Source organism: Stegodyphus dumicola, chromosome 9 (genome assembly GCF_044657685.1).
Source record: "Stegodyphus dumicola isolate Sdum_Otavi_A_Nest chromosome 9, ASM4465768v1".
In the NCBI taxonomy this organism is placed as follows: domain Eukaryota; kingdom Metazoa; phylum Arthropoda; class Arachnida; order Araneae; family Eresidae; genus Stegodyphus; species Stegodyphus dumicola.
In genome coordinates, this window is record NC_140776.1 from 180,903,667 (window position 1) to 180,924,031 (window position 20,365).

At 33.2% G+C, this 20,365-nt stretch overlaps 1 protein-coding gene across 2 annotated transcripts in view; it reads right to left on the reverse strand.

The window, feature by feature from the left end:
* The window catches only part of LOC118188939 (sodium-coupled neutral amino acid transporter 7-like), an 80,490-nt gene that overhangs the window by 55,890 nt on the left and 4,235 nt on the right, over positions 1 to 20,365 (reverse strand). Inside the window, exon 1 of one of the 2 annotated variants that reach the window (XM_085824420.1) lies at positions 10,032 to 10,173. The exons of the other annotated variant lie outside the window; for it this stretch is intronic. The gene's annotated coding sequence lies outside the window, so the exon portion shown is untranslated. Of the gene's footprint in view, positions 1 to 10,031; positions 10,174 to 20,365 lie in introns of those variants that run through there. 2 annotated transcript variants of the gene reach the window in all.

Here is a 20,365-nt window from a genome sequence, read left to right on the forward strand (position 1 = left end):
ATTTTTTGAAGATTTTTGTGTTCCAATACCCCTTAAGATAATCTTTTTTGCTGTCAAAATACAAAGTAGTGAATAACAAGCACTGATTTAAATAATAAATAACTTTTTCCTTGTAATTGTAATCTTTTTTTAGGAATTTTACTCTTTAGCCAACACGTGGAGATTTTATGATGGAATGGTTCACCCCCAAGCAAAGGACAAAAACTGCCTAGTTGTACTTCAACAAAAATCAATACTATCATTTTGACGACACGAATACAGCATCACATCTTCCAATGTTAGAAACCCACTTAATACAACAGTGCAGTCAGTGCCCAGACTGAACCACCAATGTAAACTACCATACTAGAAGCATTACAAGAATCTGCAAAAAATTTTAGAATTGTAATTTACAAGAACCGGTAGAGAAGAGACCGGCCCACCAGCGGCCGAGCGGTAAAGTCGCTGAACACTGGTAGTTCGGTCCGAGGTTCGAATCCCGCGAACGGGCTGGCAGCATGGGCGTTTTCGTGGTTTTCCCCATGTGTAATGTGTATACGATTCAGTTTCCTTTAGAAAGTCCTCCACGAAGGCATCCCTTCCATTAGGCAGCTAGCCCTCGAGGCTTTGCCATAATCACACACAGAGAAGAGACCGACATTTCGGATCACAATTTCCTGCCGATACATTTTAAGTTGTGAACAGAATGGTGGTGTATTTAATTATGGCAAAGCACACTAGGGCTATCTGCGTAAGGGGAGGGATGCCTTTCGTGGAGGACTTTCTAAGGGAAACTGGCTCATATACACGTTACACATGGGGAAAACCACGAAAACGCCCATGCAGCCAGCCCGTTCGCGGGATTCGAACCTCGGACCGAACTACCAGTGTTCAGCGTCTTTACCGCTCGGCCGCTGGTGGGCTGTGAACGGAATGTGACAGGTGAAAAAGACTGCCCTGAATCTGAGGGTCACATAATCTGAAATAAAACTAGGGTTCTGTATAAGTGAGGAAACTTACTTTTTTGCAGATGTATATTTTAAATGAATCATTTCCAATACGTTTGGGATCACAGCCCTGCAAAGATTTCAAATTAAACAGCTTTTTTAATATCTTCACTGAGAAAGGCATATTTCCTTTATGAATGAAAAGCATAATTAGAATTAACAGGAAGGCTTCGTTCTCTTGGGACCAATTTCGTTCAAGTAAAAAACAAATAAATAAAGAAAAACAAATCTGAATGGTTTCAGATTTTAAATTACGTCCAAAGTTTTTTTTTTTTTTTTTTTTTTTTTTTTTTTTTAATTTTGTGTGTTGCCTTTTTTGTTAAATATCATGTTCTTAGCACTTAAACCATAAAATTCAGTTCAAGAGCAATATCGCAAAATAATTTTAAATTGAGCATAGCTTTAGAATTTCCGATACACAGTCTGGAAATAAGAATTTTTTCTTCTGTACAACGTTGCCATTGCTCGCTTTGAAATTCTCGAGTTTGTTAATCAAAAATTCGCTTTAAAGTTTTACAAAATATCAAATCGATAATAAAATTTGGGCTTCCAGATGCTCATACTCGCAGTAGGATTACGTCATTCAAAACTGGATGGTTCTAGGTACCGTTGTTTTATCACAATGCGAAAACATACATACATTGATGCAGATTCTTTATTATTTAATTTCTTCAAATATAATACAGGGCGATAATATTTGGTGGCAACAGTTTGAAAAGTGAAACGGGCATTTATCGTGAACCAACGCAAAATGCTGAAACGAAAACAATAGTCCTTCAGGGACAAAGCCCCTTTAGACTTATAATAAAAGAAATTAAAATCTGAATGCTTTCAGATTATATATTACACTCAAAAGGAAGTTTTTTTAACGTTTTGTGAGTTACATTTTTTTTATTAAATATCATGTTCTTCGCACTTAAACCATATAATTCAATTCAACACCATTATCACAGAAAAAGAAACCTGGCGCGTAAAATATCCGTGCTTGAAGATGCACACGAAGTTAATGTTAATGAAACGCTTTGAAATCGTTGAGTCCGTTAAACAAAAATTCGTTAAAGATTTACAAAATATGAAATAGTGTGTGTGTGTATGTGCTTATGGCAAAGCCTCGAGGGCTATCTGCCTAAAGGGAGGGATGCCTTCGTGGAGGACTTTCTAAGGGAAACTGGCTCGTATACACGTTACACATGGGGAAAACCACGAAAACGCCCATGCAGCCAGCCCGTTCGCTTGATTCGAACCTCGAACCGAACTACCAGTGTTCAGCGACTTTACCGCTCGGCCGCTGGTGGGCCCAAAATATGAAATAGATAATAAAACAAATTCCCAAAATTTGTGCTTCCAGATGCCCATATTTGAATGAAAAACGATATTATTCAAAATTTGATGTCTCTATGTACCGTTGGTTTTTCACAATGTGAGAAACATACATAACAGTCATGCAGATTCTTCATTATTTAATTTGTTTAAATATAATGCAGAGCTCTAATATTTGATGGTAACAATTTGAAAAGTGATTCAGACTTTTATAGTGAACCAAAGCAAAATGCCAAATCGAAATTAATAGCTCTTCTGAGTTAACGATTTTTTTTAGCCCGAAGGAATTTGGGCTAAAAAAAGTTTTCAAGGAAAACAAAACAAAAAAGCATTAAAAATAATTTTAAAATTTAACATGCGATACATGTATAGATTTTTGTTTTCAAAAACTGGTTCAGTTATGCATCAACGTGTTTGCAGCTAGTATGTGAAATAATGCAAAGAAATATTTTAGCCTATTTCTAGTACGTTTGAACACAGAAACGACGCACTAGAAACAAATTTCATTCCTTCCTTATGTAGGTCAAGTTTCCGTTTTTGCGTACATAAGATAAGATATCATAGTACAGATCAAATTTCACGTAGAATAAATTACTGAAAGCTTTATCTTGTTTGTGCTGTCTCTGACTAATCTAGATTAACATCATTTAATTGATCTGCAGCGGGAAATAAAATTTTGAAATACACGATAACCCAAAAATCGGTAAACATTTCAGCAAAGATCTACGCGTAGTAAAGCAGCTAATACAAAAATATACGAAACAGATAGAATTGCGGAATTTAACAAATTATTAAAGCCTACCGTTGGCTGAGTGGATAGCACCATTGACTGGTAGATTAGACTCGTAAACTGATAAGATTAGTCTAAATAGATCGATGCGAGTTTAAAACCCTATCAAATGAGCTGACCGTATGAATTTTTATGTGGTTTTCCTCGTACGGAATGTGAAAACGAAACAGCTACCGTTAAGAAAGAGATTCTAACGAAAGCAGCCTCACTTACGCAGATAACCGTTATATGCCTTAAACCAGACTACAAAGACTATTATACCTTCATATTTAATAATATTCATTCCTTCTTATAAATTCATAAAAAAGTTGAACTTTTTTACGAATACTTGAAAGATTGGTCTTGGAACAGGAATGCCAATTCCAACCTTTATGGAAAGTGTTCTAATAAAAACTGGCTCCTATCTACGTTACACATGGATAATTTTTAATGGTTAGGTTTAGTTATTTGATTACTGCAAAGTAAGTAATCGAGGGCTTAAAGAAAGGGATGCCCTTCGTGGAGGACTTTCTAAGAGGATAGATTTGGATTATTCAGTTATGGCAAAGCACACGAGGGCTATCTGCCTAAGGGGAGGGATGCCTTTCGTGGAGGACTTTCTAAGGAAAACTGGCTCGTATACACGTTACACATGGGGAAAACCACGAAAAAGCCCATGCAGCATTCGCGGGATTCGAACCTCAGACCGAACTACCAGTGTTCAGCGATTTTACCGCTCGGCCGCTGGTGGGCCGGACTTTCTAAGAGAAACTGGCTCGTTAAACATAGGGAAGGCCACGAAAATGCTGAGGCAGACAGCCCGTTTGCGGGATTCGAACCTCGGACTAAAGTACCAGTGTTCAGCGACTTTACGGTTTGGCTGCTGGTGGGGTAAGTTTTAATGGTATACACCAAAATATAAAAAAGCTATCTGCGAAAAGCAAAAGACGAAGGTTTTTTTTTCCTGGTGGGGTAAGTTTTAATGGAATATACCAAAATATAAAAAAGCTATCTGCTGAAAGACGAAGGTTTTTTTTTTTTTTTTTTCTCGTGGAGATTGTCTACGAGAAACTGGAGTTAATCCTTCAGAAAACATTGACAGTTCTTGTTAGAGGTATTACCGTTCGAGAACAGTTATCCGAGACATGGTAATGAGTAACCGAGTGAGACGAGTAACAGTCATTTCCAGAAACTTTAGGCACATTTCGGCTCAAATAGCCACCTATCAACAGTCATGTTTCACTATATGTATAAGGTAATATGGATTAGACGAGTCTAAAGGAATTGTCGCGACAGTGGGAAAGACACTGAAGTCGGATTGATAGCTGAACAACACAGATTCTATTCCAAATTTTGACGACAATACTTTGGGCTTTGCCTGTGAAAGCCTTTGCTGTAGTTGCTATATATTTACCGGAAGTACAATATTACTTTCTGTTTAACAGTATTCGTAGGGAGGAGAGGATTCAGCAGACTTTTGAGTTCTTCCCTGATCTGAATACTTAATTCTTTATTATTATTATTTTTTTTTGATACAACTCTTTTTAACATTCTAACATCCTTCTCAGATAACTGTATCTTACCCGCGTAAGGATAAAGTTCTTCACTTTTCTAAATATACAATTACGACCCTGGGAACTATATCTCGATAGTAATAAAAAGACTTGTCATCGTGCTTATAGTAGTTACACTAGCCAGACGATTAGTCAGCCTAACATTTTCCTTCTGAACTCTGCTATGCCTCTCATTCTTATTCTGTAATTCTCAATGTTTGAAGCCCGAACCCCTAAAATTCAAACATTATACTCTGCCGCTGTTCACAGATTACAAAATTATTCAGGCTCGAAATATGAAGTGCTGTATTCGTCAAATACTTGTTGTTGTGACTAATCTCGCTTGTCTGACCACATCAGAACAAGCCTGCGAAACTTATCGTGACCAAGGAGTACAAGATTGTATCTGTCGGCAACGACAATATAATAGTACGTTAGGCTGATATGTTACGACAATTATATGCTGATAGCAACGACAATTATAATAGTACGTTAGGCTGATATGTTAGGTGACAGTATATTACGTAATCATATAGGTTACCCGGGGAAAGGGTCCCAGGGCTTCCCACCCTTCTTACTTTACCACCAAACTATATGAGGGAATTTTCGGCTCTAGCGTGCCCCCATGCTGAATGTATTTAAATCTGCCCGATTTTTCACATTAAAAACTAAACAGAAATGATCAGATTATAATAAATATCTATTGTAATAAATGTTTTTCACCCTTGAAAAATGTAATTTCTTCTCTCTAAACAGTGAATTATAATCAATTAACGCTTTGGTAAGCGCTAATTTTTCTATATAATTCTAAAAATATTTTATTTGCATTTGCACTGAGAATGTTAACTTATTCTCATATGGAAAAAATAATCTAGTTTTTTGAATTCTATCAGGGGTTAAAGTATATTTAAGAGTACCCCTTGGCGATTTTTGGCGGTACATGGATACCGAGTTAGTGCAATTCTTTGACGTGTTATTTTGGCTTTGTGTAGCGGCGAGTTTAACACTAAAAATCGCCGCTACACAAAGACAAAAGAAAAAGTCAAAGAATTGCACAAACTTGGTACCTATGTACACAATGACCTGTTTTCACTTTAAAAAAAAAAAAAAAAAATCACAGAATTGTACAAACTTGGCATTGCGCACTCCCTTGACTATATCCATGTACACATCGATATATTTTCACTTACAAAATCAAAGGAGCACCCAATTCTATGTAAAAGTATATTCACGGAACATTCAACTACTCAGGTTACCATAAATAAAACAATAAGCTAATCACAAAGATGGAAAACTTGCAGAAAATATAGAAGACAATGATTTCGATATGATAATGGAACTAAAATAAACAAAAAGTTATAAGAAAGGAAATATTGTTTGTGGCAAAGCATACGAGCAGTACCTGCTTAATGAAAGAGCTGAACTTCGTGGGAAACTTACTGCTGAAAACTCGTTCGTATTCATGTGAAGTCCTTATCAGTGTTACGGAAACGAAGTGCAATAAGAAACAACAAGAATCGTTTTCAAGAAACGCTATCCTTCCAAAAGGTGGTGGTTTAGTGGTGTATTTAGTTATGGCAAAGCACGCGAGGGCTATCTGCCTAAGGGAAGGGATGCCTTCGTGGAGGACTTTCTAAGGGAAACTGGCTCGTTAAACCAAGTTACACATGGGGAAAACCACGAAAACAGCCATGCAGCCAGCCCGTTCGCGGGATTCGAACCTCGGACCGAACTACCAGTATTCAGCGACTTTACCGCTCGGCCGCTGGTAGGGCGTCCTTCCAAAAGGGAAATCAACAAAATATACAAGGGGCATCTTTTCTAGAAATGCAACTACACAGGAACAGAATTTCCCTTTGATTGCCTGACCTTAAGTAAACCAGAACTTTCAGCGCAATATCTCACAAGCGACGTAAATTACTCCGTGGGCGTACGTGAAACAGATGATTGAATGCAACATCTCTAAAGTTACCGGCAGAAGACTGCCGTTCAATCAGTTTTTTGGTGAAAGAGTTTTTCAGAAAAGTATCTTACTGCAATTCGTGTTCGTATGAATGATAAACGGTATTTACGTGTTATCATTGAATGCAACATCTTCTCTAAAGTTACAGGCAGAAGACTGCCGTTCAATCAGTTTTTTGGTAAAAGAGTTTTTCAGAAAAGTATCTTACTGCAATTCGTGTTCGCATGAATGATAAACGGTATTTACGTGTTATTATTGAATGCAACATCTTCTCTAAAGTTACAGGCAGAAGACTGCCGTTCAATCAGTTTTTTTGGTAAAAGAGTTTTTCAGAAAAGTATCTTACTGCAATTCGTGTTCGTATGAATGATAAACGGTATTTACGTGTTATCATTGAATGCAACATCTTCTCTAAAGTTACAGGCAGAAGACTGCCGTTCAATCAGTTTTTTGGTGAAAGAGCTTTTCAGAAAAGTATCTTACTGCAATTCTGTTCGTATGAATGATAAACGGTATTTACGTGTTATCGCAGCCACCTTAGAAGAAATCGTCAAATTTTCAGAAGTCGCCCAACCCTGCAACGATGTGCATAACAGTTTATTAGATAACCACAATCACTGTTAAGTTGCAATCCCAAAATTCCCCAAATCAAATTTTCCTTCCGTAAGATCCGCCAAATTGTGTCATACGCCTTTGCTAATATGCTGTATTTTAGGCATTAAATTTTTTAAATTTAGTTCATTTTTAAATTTCTAGTATTAGTCACACCCTCCCTATAACTTGTTCAAATTTTCAATCGTTAATAAAATACTTTTTGTTCATCAACTCATGTTCAAATACATTTTTTTAAAACTTGTAGTGGATTGCACTTGATGTTAATACAGTTATTTCACATATTAAAAATGTTTGAACTTTTTAATTAATTCTTTTTTTGTATTTTTATTTATTTTTTGTAGTATTTTAAAAATATTTCTTCGTTGACCTAAGTAGGATTGACTAAATAAAAATAATTAATTAAATAAAAAAATTTAAAGTAGGAATTTAAATTTTTATTTAATTAATTGTTAATTAATTTTCAATCGTTAATAAAATAATTTTTATTAACGATTGAAAAGTTCCACTCAAGTTCAAATACATTTTTCAAAACTTGTAGTGAGTGACACTTGATTTTAATAAATTCTTTCCATATTAAAATTTTTTAAAATTTTTAATCTAAAAAAATCTTTTTTGTATTAAAAACTTTTTTTTTGTTGACTCAAGTAGAAACTGACTTTAAAAAAATGTGTTTTATATTACTTGTTTATTCTGTACACAATAATGCCATCACACGAACCCCCCCCCCCAAAAAAAAAAAAAAAAAAAAAAAAAAGGATCCTCATCCACAAAGAGTACTTGAGCTCATTGATTCTGCAAATAAAAACCTTACCAACGGAAGGTTGTTTGGTAAGGTTGTTTTCCTTACCAACGGAAAATATTTTTCTTTTCGATAGGCTGATCTAACAATTGTTCTGTTTCAGGGGAAACTGAAGCATTAAATCTTTCATTAAACTTTGCAAAAAATTGCATAGTATTCTAATGCAAATTTCTTAAAATTTTTCTTGTAAAAAATCCCTGCTTATGCAAATTAAGCTTTGATGAATGACCGCTTCTGTTCTTATTTTCAGTTCTGTTCCCTTCTGAGAAACGTTTGATTGTTTTAGGAAACGCTGCATGTAAATGCAGTTTCATATAAAATTTTGAATTCCTATTTTTTAATTAGTTTTTTTTTATTATATGGTGGCTTTTGTTTTCGCACACTTAGCTTTTCTAAATTTTTTTTGCAACAAATATGTCTATTAAATATTAAAATACTGTAAGCAGCAGGAAGCACTAAAGTAAATTTTTAGCAACTTCCCTAACAGATTTCACTTTTCAAATGGTAAACAACTAATTTTCTAACTTCATTTAACGTTTCTTTATGATAACGAGCCATCACGCATTAAAATGGAATTAATTTGTATAGTAAAGTATAGAACATAAAAGTCAGACGATATTTAAACTATTGCTACAATTTCAAAATAAAAATGCACAACAAAGACTTTTTTTTGATGTTGTTAAATCTTAATTTTTCTAAGAAAATAACGATACTCCAAGACTTGCGATATTTTTTTCCGTTACTGATTAACTGATTTTCTTAAAAATTGTTAAATTATTTAGATAAATTTCATATGCAATTTTGTAATGAATGAATAGATATTAGTTAAAAAATAGCATTAAATATTGTAACTTGTTATTATTGCTATTTTTACCGCAGAATCGAAAGTCCAATTATTTTTTGAAGTCTGAGTGCATTTCAATTAATAGTAGAAGGTTATAAGTAGATCATGAAAATGGCTACTCCTGAAATTGTCATAGCAATTAGAAGTTTTAAATTTCAGTTCTGATTATTAAAATAGCCTCTTATTTTGCATTTCATTTGAAAATCGATCACTGAACTAGGTCAAACGGAGGAATAAATTGAGGTGTCCGGAATATCTAGTTTTACGTTCTAGAAAAGAAACAATCAGATAATGTCTTCTTTTAGCACTAGAACAGTTTCAAGAGCGAACGGGAAAAGGTCCCAATGAAAGAAAAATGGCGCAAAGTCCTCTGATAAAATGGATATGTGTCAAGCTGCAAGAAAAGATGTTTAATTAGCTAAATCGGAATTTAAAAGTTGTTGATAATTGCTGCATATAAGTGCAGTTTCATATAAATTTTGAATTCCTATTTTTGAATTAGTTTTTTTTAATATTATATGGTGGGATTTGGTTTCGCACACTTAGCTTTTATAATTTTTTTTGCAACAAACATCTATTAAATATTAAAGTAGTGACTTCACATTCTTCTCCACATATACAGCGTTTTATCTTTTTCAAAACTTACTTGCTTAAAACAAATATCTGAAATATGACTAAAGATAAAAATTATATTAAAAAAAGACTGCTAAAACGTTCGTCAAAATATCTGTTGAGATTTTTTTTCAGACAATTCCTTTTGTTAGATTTCTTGATTTTAAATGAAAAAGCGCCGCGAGGATTATTGTACGCAGCTCAAAACTATTATTTTATCAGCAAAATATTTTAGTGATTTCAAACTTAAAGAATATAGCATAACTATGTTACGGTGAAAGACCGAAATCTGGAGAATGTCGACTTTCACCGGTGAATGTCAACATTCACAGTCGCTTTCTGTATGCCAGAAATATTTTCCAAATACTCTTATTTCTGACTTACACCGGTGAATGTCGACATTCACCATGTACTTCATGGTGAATGTTGAACATATAAGAATATTATATTTCCTTCTCCGTAATTCATTCGCGGAAAAACGCACTTGAGACTCAGAATAAGAACATAAGAACTTAAAACACACAGTACATTCAAAATGAGAAAGGAACATAATAGAAGTTATAAACTTACCAAATTATGTGATTCAAATCTTATTTATTGCAACAACTTAAACTATTAGGACACTTTGAATTGCACAAGAGGCCCTTGCTTTTACAACTGCATTTATTTGTGGAACAATTCCTTTTGGAATGGCAGCGTGTACATACAGTGTCTCACAAAAGTGATGGGACACTTGTGCTTTACGAAAGGAAACTAGTAAAATAAATTAAAAAAACATGTAAAAATTTTTTGTGGGTGTGTTTCATACTTAAATTTAGTAACAATTATTACATAACATATATTTTCTCAAAATATTAAAATAGTAATTTAATAAAAATACAATTGCTTCGAACTAGGCAAAAAATGGCTCACATAAGTGATGGGGCACTTACTTTTCCATCAAATATTTATCCAAAAATTTTACTTCTTAAAATGTTTCAATATTTTGTTGGATTTCTTTTTACTTTTAAAACGTGATTTAATCTTCTTGGGATGGATTCGACTAATTTTTTTGTGATTTCTGGAGGGATTTTACCCCATTCTTCTTGAAGCAATGATTTTAATTGTTGTTTTGAAGAAATGGTGTGTTTGCGAATTCTTGATTCCAATTCTGGCCAAATATTCTCTATGGGATTTAAGTCTGGAGATTGTGGTGGTGTTTTTATTATTTCAGGACAGTTATACATCAGCCAGAGTCTAACGTTCAAAGCAGTGTGCTTCGGGTCATTGTCCTGGTAGAATGTAAAATCATTATGAAGGGTCAGTTTTCGTGCTGAAGATTTTAAATTTTGATTTAAAATGTCAATATACTTCTACTGATCCATTATATTGTCAATAAAAACAAGATTACCAACTCCAGCGGACGACATACACCCCCATACCATAACTCCCCCTCCACCATGTTTTACTGTTGGCACCAAGTTCTGTTTGCGAAATTCTTTCCTGGGTTTTCTCCACACCAAGATTCTACCGTCAGAACCAAATATATTAAATTTACTCTCATCAGCAAATATAACTTCATTCCAGTAATCAGAGTTCTTATTTATGTTGGATTTTGCGAAAGCCAGTCTGAGTTTTCTATTCTTTTCACTTACGAAGAATTTTTTCCTGGCTACTCTACCGTGATATCCAGCAGATCGAATTACTCTTCTAAGTCTCAGGATTAACAATTATTCCATACAATGCTTGTAAATCAGCAGCAACTTTAGGAGCACTCATTCTTCGAATTTTGTTTTAATATTTTGAACAATAATTCGCTTTATTCCATTGGATAGCTTTGATGGTCGGCCAGGTCTTCTTTTATCCTGAATTATATGATTCTTTTTATATCGTTTAATGATATTGAAAACTGTTGAATGACTCATGTTAACTGTTTCAGCAGTTTCTCTAATAGATTTTTCACGTTCAATATGCAAATTAATAACTAATTTTCGAATTTTAGGCAAAGTTTCTTTTCGTTTAGCATTCATGGCTGCACAGAGCTAAAAACACAAAAATTCCAAAACAAACTGGAGAGAAAGACTGCAGACGATTTTATAAATTATTGCTAATTGCTTTTGAGTAAAAATAAAAACTAAAAAGAAATATTTTTATTGTAGTACGTAGTAGTATCTAATGGTGTCCCATCACTTATGTGAGCCATTTTTTGCTCCGTTCTAAACAATTGTATTTTTATTAAATTATTATTGTAATATTTTGAGAAAATGTATGTTATGTAATAATTGTTACTAAATTTAAGTATGAAACACACCCACAAAAAATTTTTACATGTGTTTTAATTTATTTTATTAGTGTTTCCTTTTGTAAAGCACAAGTGTCCCATCACTTTTGTGAGACACTGTATACTCCTCTCTTTTTGACCTACACCAGAGCATATCTGTGATTGTCGAAAAACACCGGTGAGGGTCCGAATGTACAAGAATGTAAAGAAATATTCGATCTTTCACCGACGTATTTGGTGAATGTTGACATTCTCCGGTGAAAGTCGACATTCTCCAATTTCGGTCTTTCACGGTAACAACTACAGTCGAAACCATCATAAAATCTGAACCAAACTGACGCGTAGAAAATTAAAACTTCTGCAGAAAATCCAGCTAAATTCAAAACTTGCAACTGATTGAGTTACATGTTTTGATTTATGCCTCAAGTATGAGAAAATTAACTTTCATAAGAAGTTCTTCGAGTGCACATATTCCGAATGAAAACCTGAAAGTATCTGCACAAAACCTAGAACTGTAAAACATATTTATGTTTTATGAAGATAATTATCTGAAACAGTTCTAAATGATCGCTTACGTCTGTTGCATTACTGCCCAAAGTTATCAAAACTCTCCATTTCTATGAACTTAAAATCTTATTGACCACATATGGAATGAAATAGAGAACAGAAAAAGAAATTTTGATACTTTTCCATTTTGCCGGCGCAGGCGATAAAGTCGCCAAAAATGGTACAACCGATGCCAAACGGAATATCCTCGCTGGTAAACTTTTACGCCTCATTTTCAAAACAAATAGCAGCCATTTCTTATCAGATTGTTTCTTTCAGTACTAGCATAGTATTGAAAGAAACAATCGAAATTACATAGAGTTTTTACCAGATAGTTCAATTTTATCGCCGCTACACAAAGACAAAAGAAAAAGTCAAAGAATTGCACAAACTTGGTACCTATGTACACAATGACCTGTTTTCACTTTAAAAAAAAAAAAAAAAATCACAGAATTGTACAAACTTGGCATTGCGCACTCCCTTGACTATATCCATGTACACATCGATATATTTTCACTTACAAAATCAAAGGAGCACCCAATTCTATGTAAAAGTATATTCACGGAACATTCAACTACTCAGGTTACCATAAATAAAACAATAAGCTAATCACAAAGATGGAAAACTTGCAGAAAATATAGAAGACAATGATTTCGATATGATAATGGAACTAAAATAAACAAAAAGTTATAAGAAAGGAAATATTGTTTGTGGCAAAGCATACGAGCAGTACCTGCTTAATGAAAGAGCTGAACTTCGTGGGAAACTTACTGCTGAAAACTCGTTCGTATTCATGTGAAGTCCTTATCAGTGTTACGGAAACGAAGTGCAATAAGAAACAACAAGAATCGTTTTCAAGAAACGCTATCCTTCCAAAAGGTGGTGGTTTAGTGGTGTATTTAGTTATGGCAAAGCACGCGAGGGCTATCTGCCTAAGGGAAGGGATGCCTTCGTGGAGGACTTTCTAAGGGAAACTGGCTCGTTAAACCAAGTTACACATGGGGAAAACCACGAAAACAGCCATGCAGCCAGCCCGTTCGCGGGATTCGAACCTCGGACCGAACTACCAGTATTCAGCGACTTTACCGCTCGGCCGCTGGTAGGGCGTCCTTCCAAAAGGGAAATCAACAAAATATACAAGGGGCATCTTTTCTAGAAATGCAACTACACAGGAACAGAATTTCCCTTTGATTGCCTGACCTTAAGTAAACCAGAACTTTCAGCGCAATATCTCACAAGCGACGTAAATTACTCCGTGGGCGTACGTGAAACAGATGATTGAATGCAACATCTCTAAAGTTACCGGCAGAAGACTGCCGTTCAATCAGTTTTTTGGTGAAAGAGTTTTTCAGAAAAGTATCTTACTGCAATTCGTGTTCGTATGAATGATAAACGGTATTTACGTGTTATCATTGAATGCAACATCTTCTCTAAAGTTACAGGCAGAAGACTGCCGTTCAATCAGTTTTTTGGTAAAAGAGTTTTTCAGAAAAGTATCTTACTGCAATTCGTGTTCGCATGAATGATAAACGGTATTTACGTGTTATTATTGAATGCAACATCTTCTCTAAAGTTACAGGCAGAAGACTGCCGTTCAATCAGTTTTTTTGGTAAAAGAGTTTTTCAGAAAAGTATCTTACTGCAATTCGTGTTCGTATGAATGATAAACGGTATTTACGTGTTATCATTGAATGCAACATCTTCTCTAAAGTTACAGGCAGAAGACTGCCGTTCAATCAGTTTTTTGGTGAAAGAGCTTTTCAGAAAAGTATCTTACTGCAATTCTGTTCGTATGAATGATAAACGGTATTTACGTGTTATCGCAGCCACCTTAGAAGAAATCGTCAAATTTTCAGAAGTCGCCCAACCCTGCAACGATGTGCATAACAGTTTATTAGATAACCACAATCACTGTTAAGTTGCAATCCCAAAATTCCCCAAATCAAATTTTCCTTCCGTAAGATCCGCCAAATTGTGTCATACGCCTTTGCTAATATGCTGTATTTTAGGCATTAAATTTTTTAAATTTAGTTCATTTTTAAATTTCTAGTATTAGTCACACCCTCCCTATAACTTGTTCAAATTTTCAATCGTTAATAAAATACTTTTTGTTCATCAACTCATGTTCAAATACATTTTTTTAAAACTTGTAGTGGATTGCACTTGATGTTAATACAGTTATTTCACATATTAAAAATGTTTGAACTTTTTAATTAATTCTTTTTTTGTATTTTTATTTATTTTTTGTAGTATTTTAAAAATATTTCTTCGTTGACCTAAGTAGGATTGACTAAATAAAAATAATTAATTAAATAAAAAAATTTAAAGTAGGAATTTAAATTTTTATTTAATTAATTGTTAATTAATTTTCAATCGTTAATAAAATAATTTTTATTAACGATTGAAAAGTTCCACTCAAGTTCAAATACATTTTTCAAAACTTGTAGTGAGTGACACTTGATTTTAATAAATTCTTTCCATATTAAAATTTTTTAAAATTTTTAATCTAAAAAAATCTTTTTTGTATTAAAAACTTTTTTTTTGTTGACTCAAGTAGAAACTGACTTTAAAAAAATGTGTTTTATATTACTTGTTTATTCTGTACACAATAATGCCATCACACGAACCCCCCCCCCCCAAAAAAAAAAAAAAAAAAAAAAAAAGGATCCTCATCCACAAAGAGTACTTGAGCTCATTGATTCTGCAAATAAAAACCTTACCAACGGAAGGTTGTTTGGTAAGGTTGTTTTCCTTACCAACGGAAAATATTTTTCTTTTCGATAGGCTGATCTAACAATTGTTCTGTTTCAGGGGAAACTGAAGCATTAAATCTTTCATTAAACTTTGCAAAAAATTGCATAGTATTCTAATGCAAATTTCTTAAAATTTTTCTTGTAAAAAATCCCTGCTTATGCAAATTAAGCTTTGATGAATGACCGCTTCTGTTCTTATTTTCAGTTCTGTTCCCTTCTGAGAAACGTTTGATTGTTTTAGGAAACGCTGCATGTAAATGCAGTTTCATATAAAATTTTGAATTCCTATTTTTTAATTAGTTTTTTTTTATTATATGGTGGCTTTTGTTTTCGCACACTTAGCTTTTCTAAATTTTTTTTGCAACAAATATGTCTATTAAATATTAAAATACTGTAAGCAGCAGGAAGCACTAAAGTAAATTTTTAGCAACTTCCCTAACAGATTTCACTTTTCAAATGGTAAACAACTAATTTTCTAACTTCATTTAACGTTTCTTTATGATAACGAGCCATCACGCATTAAAATGGAATTAATTTGTATAGTAAAGTATAGAACATAAAAGTCAGACGATATTTAAACTATTGCTACAATTTCAAAATAAAAATGCACAACAAAGACTTTTTTTTGATGTTGTTAAATCTTAATTTTTCTAAGAAAATAACGATACTCCAAGACTTGCGATATTTTTTTCCGTTACTGATTAACTGATTTTCTTAAAAATTGTTAAATTATTTAGATAAATTTCATATGCAATTTTGTAATGAATGAATAGATATTAGTTAAAAAATAGCATTAAATATTGTAACTTGTTATTATTGCTATTTTTACCGCAGAATCGAAAGTCCAATTATTTTTTGAAGTCTGAGTGCATTTCAATTAATAGTAGAAGGTTATAAGTAGATCATGAAAATGGCTACTCCTGAAATTGTCATAGCAATTAGAAGTTTTAAATTTCAGTTCTGATTATTAAAATAGCCTCTTATTTTGCATTTCATTTGAAAATCGATCACTGAACTAGGTCAAACGGAGGAATAAATTGAGGTGTCCGGAATATCTAGTTTTACGTTCTAGAAAAGAAACAATCAGATAATGTCTTCTTTTAGCACTAGAACAGTTTCAAGAGCGAACGGGAAAAGGTCCCAATGAAAGAAAAATGGCGCAAAGTCCTCTGATAAAATGGATATGTGTCAAGCTGCAAGAAAAGATGTTTAATTAGCTAAATCGGAATTTAAAAGTTGTTGATAATTGCTGCATATAAGTGCAGTTTCATATAAATTTTGAATTCCTATTTTTGAATTAGTTTTTTTTAATATTATATGGTGGGATTTGGTTTCGCACACTTAGCTTTTATAATTTTTTTTGCAACAAACATCTATTAAATATTAAAGTAGTGACTTCACATTCTTCTCCACATATACAGCGTTTTATCTTTTTCAAAACTTACTTGCTTAAAACAAATATCTGAAATATGACTAAAGATAAAAATTATATTAAAAAAAGACTGCTAAAACGTTCGTCAAAATATCTGTTGAGATTTTTTTTCAGACAATTCCTTTTGTTAGATTTCTTGATTTTAAATGAAAAAGCGCCGCGAGGATTATTGTACGCAGCTCAAAACTATTATTTTATCAGCAAAATATTTTAGTGATTTCAAACTTAAAGAATATAGCATAACTATGTTACGGTGAAAGACCGAAATCTGGAGAATGTCGACTTTCACCGGTGAATGTCAACATTCACAGTCGCTTTCTGTATGCCAGAAATATTTTCCAAATACTCTTATTTCTGACTTACACCGGTGAATGTCGACATTCACCATGTACTTCATGGTGAATGTTGAACATATAAGAATATTATATTTCCTTCTCCGTAATTCATTCGCGGAAAAACGCACTTGAGACTCAGAATAAGAACATAAGAACTTAAAACACACAGTACATTCAAAATGAGAAAGGAACATAATAGAAGTTATAAACTTACCAAATTATGTGATTCAAATCTTATTTATTGCAACAACTTAAACTATTAGGACACTTTGAATTGCACAAGAGGCCCTTGCTTTTACAACTGCATTTATTTGTGGAACAATTCCTTTTGGAATGGCAGCGTGTACATACAGTGTCTCACAAAAGTGATGGGACACTTGTGCTTTACGAAAGGAAACTAGTAAAATAAATTAAAAAAACATGTAAAAATTTTTTGTGGGTGTGTTTCATACTTAAATTTAGTAACAATTATTACATAACATATATTTTCTCAAAATATTAAAATAGTAATTTAATAAAAATACAATTGCTTCGAACTAGGCAAAAAATGGCTCACATAAGTGATGGGGCACTTACTTTTCCATCAAATATTTATCCAAAAATTTTACTTCTTAAAATGTTTCAATATTTTGTTGGATTTCTTTTTACTTTTAAAACGTGATTTAATCTTCTTGGGATGGATTCGACTAATTTTTTTGTGATTTCTGGAGGGATTTTACCCCATTCTTCTTGAAGCAATGATTTTAATTGTTGTTTTGAAGAAATGGTGTGTTTGCGAATTCTTGATTCCAATTCTGGCCAAATATTCTCTATGGGATTTAAGTCTGGAGATTGTGGTGGTGTTTTTATTATTTCAGGACAGTTATACATCAGCCAGAGTCTAACGTTCAAAGCAGTGTGCTTCGGGTCATTGTCCTGGTAGAATGTAAAATCATTATGAAGGGTCAGTTTTCGTGCTGAAGATTTTAAATTTTGATTTAAAATGTCAATATACTTCTACTGATCCATTATATTGTCAATAAAAACAAGATTACCAACTCCAGCGGACGACATACACCCCCATACCATAACTCCCCCTCCACCATGTTTTACTGTTGGCACCAAGTTCTGTTTGCGAAATTCTTTCCTGGGTTTTCTCCACACCAAGATTCTACCGTCAGAACCAAATATATTAAATTTACTCTCATCAGCAAATATAACTTCATTCCAGTAATCAGAGTTCTTATTTATGTTGGATTTTGCGAAAGCCAGTCTGAGTTTTCTATTCTTTTCACTTACGAAGAATTTTTTCCTGGCTACTCTACCGTGATATCCAGCAGATCGAATTACTCTTCTAAGTCTCAGGATTAACAATTATTCCATACAATGCTTGTAAATCAGCAGCAACTTTAGGAGCACTCATTCTTCGAATTTTGTTTTAATATTTTGAACAATAATTCGCTTTATTCCATTGGATAGCTTTGATGGTCGGCCAGGTCTTCTTTTATCCTGAATTATATGATTCTTTTTATATCGTTTAATGATATTGAAAACTGTTGAATGACTCATGTTAACTGTTTCAGCAGTTTCTCTAATAGATTTTTCACGTTCAATATGCAAATTAATAACTAATTTTCGAATTTTAGGCAAAGTTTCTTTTCGTTTAGCATTCATGGCTGCACAGAGCTAAAAACACAAAAATTCCAAAACAAACTGGAGAGAAAGACTGCAGACGATTTTATAAATTATTGCTAATTGCTTTTGAGTAAAAATAAAAACTAAAAAGAAATATTTTTATTGTAGTACGTAGTAGTATCTAATGGTGTCCCATCACTTATGTGAGCCATTTTTTGCTCCGTTCTAAACAATTGTATTTTTATTAAATTATTATTTTAATATTTTGAGAAAATGTATGTTATGTAATAATTGTTACTAAATTTAAGTATGAAACACACCCACAAAAAATTTTTACATGTGTTTTAATTTATTTTATTAGTGTTTCCTTTTGTAAAGCACAAGTGTCCCATCACTTTTGTGAGACACTGTATACTCCTCTCTTTTTGACCTACACCAGAGCATATCTGTGATTGTCGAAAAACACCGGTGAGGGTCCGAATGTACAAGAATGTAAAGAAATATTCGATCTTTCACCGACGTATTTGGTGAATGTTGACATTCTCCGGTGAAAGTCGACATTCTCCAATTTCGGTCTTTCACGGTAACAACTACAGTCGAAACCATCATAAAATCTGAACCAAACTGACGCGTAGAAAATTAAAACTTCTGCAGAAAATCCAGCTAAATTCAAAACTTGCAACTGATTGAGTTACATGTTTTGATTTATGCCTCAAGTATGAGAAAATTAACTTTCATAAGAAGTTCTTCGAGTGCACATATTCCGAATGAAAACCTGAAAGTATCTGCACAAAACCTAGAACTGTAAAACATATTTATGTTTTATGAAGATAATTATCTGAAACAGTTCTAAATGATCGCTTACGTCTGTTGCATTACTGCCCAAAGTTATCAAAACTCTCCATTTCTATGAACTTAAAATCTTATTGACCACATATGGAATGAAATAGAGAACAGAAAAAGAAATTTTGATACTTTTCCATTTTGCCGGCGCAGGCGATAAAGTCGCCAAAAATGGTACAACCGATGCCAAACGGAATATCCTCGCTGGTAAACTTTTACGCCTCATTTTCAAAACAAATAGCAGCCATTTCTTATCAGATTGTTTCTTTCAGTACTAGCATAGTATTGAAAGAAACAATCGAAATTACATAGAGTTTTTACCAGATAGTTCAATTTTATGCCCTAAGGCCATTCGCGGTAATTAAGTCAATTAGGATGCAATCACACCGCTCATCCGAAGGCCAAAATACTATAGAAAAAGCGAACTGAAGGATTAAATTCATCATTTCTAATGAGAATGCTTTAACGAAGTAAAGCACTGCGGTTTTACATAATTTCTGAGTAAGCTATTCGTACGAGTTGAAATAATTTTTGCATTTAAACTTTTATTCCACAAGATTTAACTTGAAATTAATGTAGATAATTACTGAGAGAATTAGATTTTTGTAACGTAGTTTACGTGAGATGAGATCACTTGGGGCCAGGTGATATGAACCGGTGAATCAGGATGTTGAACCATGAAAGCATAGTAAATTCTTAAATTAATGTCTTTTCACAAATTTATTGCCTTTATTTATTGTCTTTTTACAAAATTTTAAATAATATTAAAATGTTTATGCCTTCAAAATAAACAATTCTTAGAATTAGCATTTGTTACATTTTTTATGTGTATACTGTGTATTGTCGCCAATAAAGTCTGCTTGGCGAGATTTATGCCGGCCAAACGGAAAAGTACCGAAATTTGCTTAAAAAGCTCAACTACTGGAGGGATTTTGATAGATGAGTAGAATGAAATCTGGCATTCTTAATGGAAAGACCAGATGAATGAGAAAAAGTATGAAATGTAATTTTAACTAAAGAGCATCCTTAAAAAACATTACATGTTCTCCTATTCGCATATTTTCAAATATTAACTTTGTTCTAAGTATCCAAATACTTATGAAAGTTCATTTCCAACACCA